General features: G+C 34.0%; 1 long non-coding RNA gene across 1 annotated transcript; it reads left to right on the forward strand.

Annotated features, from left to right (window-relative positions):
- LOC107618610 lies at positions 2,022 to 2,810 on the forward strand. Its single transcript, XR_001615310.2, has 3 exons — positions 2,022 to 2,055; positions 2,148 to 2,201; positions 2,279 to 2,810. It is a non-coding gene; the product is annotated as an uncharacterized LOC107618610 (long non-coding RNA).

Raw genomic sequence — 12,142 nt, forward strand, 5'->3', positions numbered from 1 at the left:
CTAAATAAAGTTACAGTGCCAAGCTATCCAAGTGTGAGTTCTGGAAGTCTGAGGTGAAATTTCTTGGTCATGTGGTGAGTAAGCAAGGAATAGCAGTGGATCCTGCTAAGGTTGAGGCGGTGATGAATTGGGAGCGGCCAACTTTAGTGACGGAAATCAGGAGTTTCTTAGGCTTGGCGGGTTATTATCGAAGGTTCATTAAAGGGTTTTCACAACTCGCTTTACCCTTAACGAAGCTGACCAGGAAGGATGTTCCTTTTGTGTGGACTCTCGAGTGTGAGGAGAGTTTCCTTGCCTTAAAGCAGATATTGACTACCGCCCCTGTATTAGTGTTGCCTGAGCCGAGAGAACCATTTGAGGTGTACTGTGATGCGTCCTTGAAAGGTTTAGGATGCGTGTTGATGCAGCATCATAAGGTTGTAGCTTATGCCTCACGTTAGTTAAGACCTCATGAAAGAAACTATCCGACTCATGATTTGGAACTTGCAGCCGTTGTCTTTGCCTTGAAGATTTGGAGGCATTATCTCTATGGAGTAAAATTTCAAGTCTTCTCGGACCATAAGAGTCTGAAGTACCTGTTTGAACAAAAAGAATTGAATATGCGTCAGAGGAGGTGGATGGAACTTCTGAAGGATTATGACTTCGAGCTAAACTATCATTCGGAAAAGGCGAATGTAGTGGCGGATGCTTTGAGTAGAAAATCCCTATGTGCTGCTTGGATGATGCTGAGAGAGGAAGAGTTGTTGAGAGCCTTCGAAGGATTGAAATTGGGAATCAGAGAAGAGTTTGGGACTTTATGCTTAAGCCAATTACAGATCTCAAGCGACTTCAAGGCTGAACTGATAAAGGCTCATCAGAACGACCAAGAATTGTATAAGATTTTGCCGGCGATTGAGAAAGGCAAGCAATGGAGAGTGTTAGAAGATAGAGATGGATTGTGGAGGTTCAAGGGCCGGATAATTGTGCCAGATGTTGGGGATTTGCGACATAACATATTGGAGGAAGCTCATAAGAGCGGGTTCTCCATTCATCCTGGAAGCACTAAGATGTACCAAGACTTAAAGATGATGTTCTGGTGGCCAGGAATGAAAATTGATGTGGCGTTACATGTTTCTAAATGCCTAACTTGTCAGAAAGTTAAGATCGAACACCAAAAGCCAGCAGGAACCCTTCAACCTTTGGAGATTCCACAGTGGAAATGGGAGAGCATTGCTATGGATTTTGTTTTGGGCTTACCAAGGACTCGGACCGGTTGTGATGCTATTTGGGTGGTTATAGACCGGTTGACCAAATCAGCTCATTTTCTGCCTATTCGGATAAGTTGTTCTATGGAGGAGTTGGCGCGCTTATATATAAAGGAGATTGTGAGGTTACATGGCGTACCTTCCACCATTGTATCGGATAGAGATCCTCGCTTTACATCACGGTTCTGGGGTGCATTTCAGCGAGCTTTTGGCACTCAATTGAGCTTAAGCACTGCCTATCATCCTCAGACGGATGGCCAATCAGAAAGAACAATCCAAACCTTGGAAGACATGTTAAGAGCTTGTGTTTTGGATCAACCGGCGAACTGGGATCGATATATGCCTCTGGTAGAATTTGCTTATAACAATAGCTATCATGCAAGTATTGGAATGGCTCCATATGAGGCTTTGTATGGAAGAAAATGCCAGTCTCCATTATGTTGGTACGAAGCAGGAGAAAAGAGCTTGATAGGACCAGAAATGGTAAGTGAAACCACTGAGCAAATAAAGAGAATTCGGAGTCGAATGCTTGAAGCTCAAAGCCGTCAGAAGAGCTATGCTGACCGAAGACGGAAGCCCTTAGAATTCGAGGAAGGAGAACACGTCTTCTTGAAGGTTACTCCGACCACTGGAATAGGGAGGTCCATCAAAACCAAGAAGTTAAATCCCCGTTACATTGGGCCATTCGAAATCCTGAACAGAATTGGACCAGTGGCATATAGGATCGCATTACCACCACATCTTTCAAACCTGCATGATGTGTTCCACGTATCGCAACTTCCTCTACCTTTCTATCCAAACAATTTCTCTGGTAAGCCTTCTATTGAGTTCAGAATCTCTATCCCTCTTTCTTTGGTAAACTTGAAAACATATAGTGAATCTTGTCCAATTTTTGTGGTCTAGGTTCAAGTTAGCTTCCGGAACTTGTGGGCTCAAGCTATTGAGCATATGGGTATGGTAAGAACACCCTAACCCTAGCCCAATCTTGTTTTTGGTAATAGAAAACTGAATTGGAACATATATGTGTGTATTAGGTGTAGTTTAAGAGGGTGTTTATGCATTGAACTTGAATTTGGATTACTTGGAGCTTTGTTGGTGACAAGGCTTGCTTTGGGGCTGTTTGATTGAGCTTGGAGGGGCTGTGATTTTATGTTGAGAAGCTTCCTTGGGTGAATTAAGTGATCGGCCAAGGTATGGTTTAAGTTTCGCACGTTTAATATTTACGGTGTTGTGAAAACTTAGGTTAGAGGAACCATAGAATAAGTTGGATTGTTTGTTGTATTTAATGATTAGCCTTGTAATGTTGTTAGAATATATTTGTTAGTGAATTTATATATTAGAATTATGAGGTGTGAAAGCTATTAATGGTGTGCTCTTATATTTATTTATGATGGATTAGAATTGGTGTTTGTTAATAAGGATGTAGAGTTGTGTTGTGGTGGTATTGTATATGCTGTAACTAATTATGTAATGATCGGAATTGCATGAGACCAAGTTTGGGATAAACTTGGGAATATAAGGAACTAAACTGAAAAATTTGGGACCTTTTTGTTAAATATACAATTTATGGAAAATTTTTAAAGTTAGGTTGTTAAATCTGTCCAGCAGCAGAAAAGATCAAACAGAGTAGCAACTTGTTTGTCTTGCTGCGACTTTTACGAGTTGAGTTTTGGAGCGAAACCAATTTTGTTATAAAATTTGATTAACTTTCTTTATTTCTATAAAATTTCAGAATTTTAAGAGTTGAGGATTGGGAGCTGTGAATTTTTGAATATTGGTGGTCAAAACTGAAAAGAAACAGATTTCAGCAAGCTATGCATCAACTTCCAATGCTTGTAACTCTTAGAATTAAATATAAATTGGGTTGCAACCAAGACACACTTGTTTTTGGATGAGCTAGAGGTTCTCAAATCAAAATTTAGCTTAATTGGAGTTTTGTAATAAAAGTTATTCCAATTGAAAGGTACTAAGCTTGTTGGTTTTTAAAACAGATTTTGTCTCATTTTTACTTAACTTCCAGGTAATGTAACTTTTTCATTAAAAATGGTATTGACTCAGAACCAATTGAGAAAGAAACCTGGATGAGTAAAGTTTAACTACATTAATTTTCAAAGTCATTGGATTTAACTTGGATTTTTTATTGAATTTTGAATATCACATACTGCTGCTGTTTTTTTGGTTTTATGCACTGCAGAGCAGTCACGGTTTTTCCTTTATTCCTGAGGCTAGAAAAATCAGAAAATTATGATATTTAGTTTGTTAGAAATCTTATTTCAATATGAACGCCTGGACATAAAGTTTGTGCAATTCCGAGTTCATTTGCTATATTAGAAACAGAAAAGAAAATAGAGTGTCGAGGATGTCTTAGTGATAGTCATGAGTTCGAGAAGTTAAAGTTCAATCCTCGTGTGATGTGATTGATTTAATGTTAGAGTTGGGTTGATTTTAATATTATTCAATATTAAGAAGGATGAGAAGAGTTTGATAAAAAGTTTGGTCAGGACCCGGAAAGGGTAATCAAGATGAATTATAAGGGAATGACGATGAAGAATGTGAAAGTGAGGTTGTTAATAAAAGGAGTTAATATGCCATGGCTTGATGAATGATTAAATAATGATTATGACTATGAAATGGCTTATGAATAATGCTATCTGAGATACGAGTTCCCTGGGTAAGAGCCGTGGCTCGCCATCACGTGTTCCAGGTTGAATCTCGATACTCTGTTGACCCTACGTCGTAAGGGTGACCGGGCACGTATAAATTTCCGGGTATGGATAGCCCCCATTGAGTGATTTTATGAAATATGAATGTGAACTCTATGCATAGACTCTTGGGGATGCGCGACGGGGGACAGTCTAAGGTTTTCGGACTTGTCGGGTTGGCTGGATAATCGACAGATGGGCTCCATCAGCCATAGGACAGGCATGCATCATATGCATTTGTTTGTATTGATTGCTATGCATTTTTTTGGGTATGCCTAATTGATATATATTACCTGCTATTTGTTATATTTGCTATTTGTACTATTTGATCATTACTTGTGCGTGAACTTGTTTGGTTGCTTGTTTCTGTTACATTCTGAATGATGAAAGGATGGAGGAAACGGAGGAAATGGTTTGGTGTTAGGTTAAGATTGAACTTGAGTAAGTTAGGCAGATTTAGAATACCTACCCCTGTTTATGGCTTCTGTTTAGTACTTAAGTTGGATAATTGAATAACGGAGTTCTAGGATTACCTATGGCATTCTCAGGACCGTATTTATTATGCGCGTGGCACTTTTACCATGCTGAGAACCTCCGGTTCTCATTCCATATTGTATAAATTTAAATTTAAATTTAAATTTGTGTAAGAAAATATTTTGAATTATTTTTACTAATCAGAATTAATTTTAAAATAAAAAATTATTTTATACATCATATTATAAGATAGTGTAGTCATTCATTTTTTTAATGACAATTATTGTCAAATAAAATGATATAAAAATAGAAAAAATATATTTACCAATCTAGGAATAATAATTTATTTTTTAATAGAATAAATTATATATTGAATAACAAAAGTTATTATAGTTTCTTTTTACACAAACTAATATACTCAACGACGGTGTTTTGGTAATATTACCAAGAAATATTAATCAATCTAATAGTTTTTGTAATGACATAAGTTTATAAGTTTAGAAACTTGAAAATTATGTCATAAAATATAAAATTTTAACCAGTAACAATGTTGATCATATTGTTTGACTTCCTAAATGAATATGATACCAATAAATAAAACTGTCACAATTAAATTTTAACAAAGACAAATCTTCATAAGTATTGCTGTCATCAATGAGAATTGTTCTACTCTCAAGACAAATACTATTTTCTTTCACTGTATTTTCCAATTCGGCAAGTTGAGAACTAATCGTCTACGGATTGAACCTCCATTTATTAAGGGTCTGCCACTAGCCAATGAGTTGTTACATACACAAGGCGGGATTCGAAACTCTAATACTTACTTAGGTAGACGAGTGAGATGACCACTCAACCAATCCAAATCAATTAAGATAAATATTAATTATTTTTAATAATTTTTACATTAAAAATAATTAAACTTTGATTTTAATTATAATTTTATAAAATATTTATAGTAATAATTATTATATATATTTTTTGTTTAATCTTTTTTAATGTAAAAATTTATATATTTTTACATATACTAGTTATACATAAAGAAAAAAAAGAAGAGTTAAAATAACAAGCTAAGAGCAATAAAAATGATGATTCTTATAATTTTGTGTGGTCATCTATATATAGTAGACCAGAAGACTATGATTATCTAACAAAATTAATTTGTATTTATTGCATTCAATTTGAATAAGTAAGAAATCATCTTATTTTAGTTTAGTCTTTAATTCAGATGATTTGAATTTGACTCAATACCAAGATTCAATTTTGCCGATTTTTTTTAAGTGACGATTTTTGCTATTACTTGAATCGGTACAATCAAAGGTTCCTGGTTCGACTGGTCCGATCAGTTTTTCGAATCTTGGTATTGAGCCAAATTTAAATTAATTGAATTAAGAACTAAATTTAAATAAGATAATTTTTTACTTATTCAAATTGAATGTAATAAATACAAATTAATTTTGTTAGATAATAATGGTCTTCTGGTCTTTTATATATATGGCCAAACAAAATTATAAGAAGTATCATGTTTATTGTTCTTGTTATTTCTACTCTTTTTTTTGTTTTTTTTTTCCTTTTGTTGAATTTTTTTTATGTATAAATATACTCAAAATGAGAAGGCATGTATGAGTATTTCATTGATTTTTTGTTTGACGAACTGTAGTTCGAAAATGTTCCAATTTAGACATTCTACTACTGCTGATGAAAGTTGGATTTGTAGTAATTTAGTGTGGACAGTGTACTTTTTATATTATTGGATAGAAGAATATTTGTTAAAATGAATATACTCATTGTAATGAATTTTCTTTGTTAATATTTTATTTTTTACCTAACAAACATCCATATTGAATATATTATTTTCATCAGAAGGCCTACATGATTGATTAATAATTCTGTGTAAAAATACTCTTGTGGTGACTAAGCACTATATCGTTAACTCGCTAACACTACTAAAAAACTAGTTATTACAGACAAATATTTCCAACAGATTTTATCTCACGGAAATACAGACAGAATTTGTGAGAAATTTTTTGTCGAAAAAAAAATTAGCATAAATTACAGACAAAAAAAGTGAATTCGCCGATCATTCTATCAAAAAAATTAATTTTTTTTCGTGAAAAATGATTACTAACAAAAAATTCGTCTGTAATTAAATGGACAAAAATACTTCATCATTTTATTAAATTATTACATATAAAAAATCTGTCAATAATTTAAAATATTCCATCAAAAATGTTGAATTAAACCTAACCTACTCCCTCTCTCTCTCCGTGGCAGCCCCCATTCAAACTGTTTCGAGCTCCATTTACAAATGAAACACGTTGAATCTGTTCTGTTCTGCTCTGTTCAAGTAATTTGTAATTCAATTAAATATTGTTTTGTTAGGCACTAAAAACCAGCAACTATGGTTCTGAACCTATGCTTCAAAATTGTGGAATTTCTATAAGCACTGGCTTTACTCAAGTGGATGGTCGTGTTCTGCCTTCGCCAAGGGTATTTAATATTTATTTTTGTCATTGTGCTCTTGAAACTTGTTTATTGTGTGTTGCCTTGTTGTTCTATTTGAACTTGTGACCTGAGGTTTTTTTATTTATGACTTGGAAGGTCACTTGTTCGAGAAATGATTTTTCTCATTTAGCAAATGCTCTAGTAACTTGTTTTTTTCTTGACTCCCACATGAAACTAAATGAAAGTCCTTTTTAAAAATCCTTTGTTTGGAATATGGATTTACATGGAAAAATTATCTTTTTGCTACTGTCATATCTAAATGCTAGGCTGCCTTTGATGAATTATAAATTATTTTAAAGTTCCCTTTGCTGTTTGTGGCGTGTTGGTATTATTTTTTGTTTCTTTTTTTTTTTACCTACCTAAGCAAATGATGTTAAGTTCTTGCTAGTAGTTATTCTTGTTTGAGGTTACTTGCTTGTTAGATTTACAGAGACAAATTCTCACAGACAACTATCTATGTAAACTTCATGTACGTTTGTGTTTGATTTTTATGTTACAGAAGAGGCAATTCGAAGATCTACTGCACAAGAGCAGGATGATATTCAAGCTTTGATGTTTGTTACCTTATTTATATATATAAAGGATTCTGTTATACTTGCTGTATTTGTTACCTTATTTCTGGTTTTGGAACCTTTTAAGTTATAACTCCATATTTATGATTTTGTCCTGTGAAATGTTAGCTCGTAGAGAAGTAGTAATTAGCGTATGTATCACATTCACAACTGTGGCGCTAACATTGCACTCTATCTGTTTGTATAAATGTCTCACCCAATAACTGAAAATTTTTTGCAGCAAAACCGTGTTATTTTTATTCTTGTAACAATTACAGCTTTTGATAAATGGAAACCAAGTCATTTGAGGAACCTTATTCCACCGACGATGAGGTCTACTTGCAAAATGCAAGTGATGAAGATGATAATGACAGTACCTTTTCTTCCAGTTCCACCACCAAGTTACAGTTCAGGTCTTTTCTTCCTTGATATGTAGTATATACTTGTGAGAGTACTCAAGTGAATTCTTTGAGTGAAAAAAGCATTTGATCTTAATGGTAAAAAGTTGAGTCCTCATAGAATTACCGGAAGCTAGATGCAGATAATTAATACCAGAAAGGAAAAAATTGATATTATCAATGAGGGCAAGAAGTATGGAACCTGCAATAGGAACAGAAACAATGTGAAAAAAGAAGTTAAAAGAAAATGGATTTCTAAATCAAATTATATAAAAGTAATTAAAGAGCAGTGAGGAAAAATTCACTTACTTATCCCAAATTGAGTTTTTTGGAAATACATTGGGGTATTTTACTACTGGCTGCAATACAAATAATTGTTTAGATATATATACATAACATATAGAATAAGTAAAAAAAATTTAGACGTACAAAATATGACATTTATTCTCTCTCTCCACATTTACTCACACATATATAATACCTAAAAATATGATAATAATACCAATATTTCAGGAGAAAAAAAAAATAAAAAACCTTAAACAAGCTCTACCCCATTAATATGTGAAGAAAAGAGAATAACATTTACCTTCAAATTTAGTGGAATTTTATTCTTTGAAAACTTTTTGTTTCTTTAATTTGAAATTAAATGTGGTTAATTAATTTTTAAGATTAAAATAAATTTCCCTTTACTTACATTTGGTCATTTAGATCAAATGTTAATAACTTATGTCCGTAAAAAACAAGTTATGGTCATGTGAAAATTAAAGAAATATAAGGCAACAACAAATGTCACAAGTAATTCTTTTATTCTTATTTAGGAAAATTATTTATTTATTTATTTATTTCTTATTTTCTCTTCCAGATGCAAAAAAGAAATATATGAACTTGTAAAGAAGCGGTGAGAGGAGGCTGACAATGTCAATGAGGTAATCAATAACTTTTCCATGTGTGTCATCTCCAGGTCTATTTATTCATTCACTGTTGATTATTGTTTTATTGTTCATTGCCGATGGTCTTGCTGTTGCTGGGCAAGTTGATACCTCTCTGTTTACATAATGCACTATTTTTTACTTCATCCTACTTTCAATCATTTTTGTTCATACCTCTCTGTTTACATAATGCCAAATCTATGTTTGCTGGGCAGCTCGAGTATTACAGGTTCTTTACATTGCTATTTTAAAAAAAAAAGATCTTAATCTTTGCTCAATTAAATTAGCTGTAAGACTAACAAACAATTATATTGCAGATGGTTTGGTTCTAGGATTGGCTCTTGCATTCATTCTTGGTGCAGGACTTCCTTTTGGAGCTAAACTATTTACAAGAGATGTTGATGTCCTCCACCTCATAAAAATTGGAATACTTGTAAGTCTATTTCGTGTACATTGGTATCTAATCTTTTCAGCACCCTAAATTTGTGGGACTTATATTTATGTTTGATTGTTTCTATCAGTTTGTTGCAGCCACCCAACCCATCAATGCTTTGGCATTTGTATTTTTGCAGACTATAATCTATCTCCTTACGTGAGGTATTTCGTTATGCCCTCTTTGTGTTTGATTAAAATACAACATTCTTTTTCCATTTTATTCTTACATTCATCTGCTTCATTTTGCAGATGGTTATTACAACCCTGGGTGATCTGCATGGGCTCTATCCGGGGATCATATTGCAAAATAAGGTTTTGAGGATTAAGGATAAGTCTACTGATCAGGTTCAAACATCCCTTTGAGAAAATTTTGTACAAGTTGTATGTATTGCTAAATAATAAGTAGTGCCAACCCCACTTTGTCGGGAAGAAATTGAAGAGATAGATAAATGGCTAACTCATACCTTAATCACGTTGGTGTTTGTTAATTAGTTAATTATTAGACATATATGGAAAATTCTAAGTAAAAAGACCTCAGCAAGAAAAACCATTTTGAAACATCGTCTGAATATAAAGAAGAAAAAAACTACTCCTCCTTCCATGTATCATAATGTTAGACAAGAGGACTGCTCTAACTTACATTGATTCTAAAAACGAAAATGGTTGTTCATAATATTTAACTTTGAGATGTTTCCACTAGCATACACGGGAACAAGTAGAAAGTTCTGAGGTGTTTAGAATATTTTATTCCATTTCAAAATTATATTCCTTGATATGGTTAATGGTTATGGTTATGTATCTTATGTAGTATTGATTTGACTAATTATTTTCCTAAGTATATCTATATGGAGGATTTTAGGTATATAACACTTGGATGGGTTTACCTGGTCACTGTTGGGCATCATAATTGTCCTGTTTTTGTGCTGAATTATTTGGTCAGAGTGTCATTGCTAATTGGCTGAGATGTCATGGTGTCTCTTTCTGATTGTGCGGTTTGGATGAGATGGCGTCTTCACAAAATGTCGAGTTGGAGGCAGCCAACAAAATAATTTAATTCTTTAGGAGAATGAGGATGTAGATAAAATTTAAATTAAGCACTCATTTGGTTTTCCTAAGATACATGCATATCAGTTTTGATCTAAATGTGCGTGCAGGTCTGACATTGATCAGAGTGTGCTGGTTGTGATCATACCTAGATCATATGCTCTACTCTATAAATGAATGAAACTTATACCCATGAAGTGTGGAATATTGAATGCATAAAAATTGTCTTCATCTTTAAAGTTAAAAATATTTAATTTGTTCTTCTCCCAGATGTTTGTAGGGGGTTGCAGCATCACGTGTTAAGGATCTTTTTCTTCTGCCTTCGTCTGTATTTATTTATAAGAGGTGGATTTCCATCCCCTTAGGAGCTTGATAGATCTTCATTTTTATTCCCATGACTGATAATCTCTAAAAATATCCATTTTAATAGGGGTATGCTTTTAATTGGCTTCCAGGTTACAATGATGTTATTTGATATTCTAAACTTAAATTTCAGGTGCTTGTGATCGGTGCTACAAATAGATTAGACATTCTTGATCCCGCTTTGTTGAGGAAGGGTCGTTTTGACAAGATCATTCGAGTTGGTTTGCCATCAAAGGATGGAAGATTTGCCATTTTGAAGGTGATTTCCTCCTCCGACAATTTATGCATAATGAACCTTGCTTCGAGAAGTATTTCATTGTCTGTATCCATCTTTTTTCGTGTGTAAACTAGGTGCATGCTAGGAATAAATTCTTTAATTACCGACAAAAAATCCGTCGAAAAATTTGTCTCTAATTACCGACGGAAAATCCGTCGGAAAATCTGTCTCTAATTACCGACGAAAAATTCGTCGAAAAATCTGTCTCTAATTACCGACGAAAAATCCGTCGGAAAATCTGTCTCAAGGGGAAATGGAGGGAAAAATTTACAGAGGGAAAATCTGTCGGTAATTGGTAAAAATCTGTCAGTAATTTACCGACGAAAAAAATCCGTCGATAAATAATTTTTGACGAGGCTTTTACATAGGGACAAAATCTGTCGGTAATTAAAAATCCGTCTGTAATATAGACCAAATCTGTCTGTATTATACAATTTTCTAGTTGTGTAAAGTTAATTCTTTTATGATTATGCCAATGTATAACACTATATAAAAAAAGGTTAAGTATGATTTTGGTCCTTAAGATAGGGGGTGAAAATTTTTTTCGTCCCTAACCTTTTTTTACTTACAAAATTGTCCCTAAGGTTTAACTTAGTTTTAAAATCATCATTCGGACCAAAATACCCTTCTCTTTCTTCCCCAAAATCAACCAGAAGCAGAAGCAGAAATAGAAACAGAAATAGAAGCAACAACAATAAAACAATGTAATAAACATTAAAAAAATGGATAATAGATCAACAAATCTATATAATGAAACAATGTAATTAACCAGAAGTAGAAGCAGAAGAACAGCAACAACAATGAAACAATGTAATCAACCAGAAGAAGAAGTAGAAGCAACCAGAAGTAACAATATAAAAGAATCATAATAAAAAATCAACAACATAATAAAAGTAGAAGCAGAAGCAGAATGGAATTAGAATCAACAACATAATAGAAACAGAAACAGAAGAATAATAACAGCGACGAGTGACCGGCGAGGAGGACGAGGAGCAGCGGCGACCGGCGAGGAGCAGCAATGACCGACAACCGAGCGAGGAGGAGAAGCAGAAATGGCGAGTGGCGTGCGACGTCCACCTTCGCAAATCTGCTGGCATCGACGACGAGGAGTAGCGGCGAGGACCGAACGATGAGGAGCAGCGGCGAGGAGCCAACAACGAGGAGCAGCGGCAGCAGATTCCCTTCCCCTCCCATTCCCCACCTTCCCTTCCCATTCTTCTTCC

This window comes from Arachis ipaensis, chromosome B09 (genome assembly GCF_000816755.2).
Source record: "Arachis ipaensis cultivar K30076 chromosome B09, Araip1.1, whole genome shotgun sequence".
NCBI classification, from domain to species: Eukaryota; Viridiplantae; Streptophyta; class Magnoliopsida; order Fabales; family Fabaceae; genus Arachis; species Arachis ipaensis.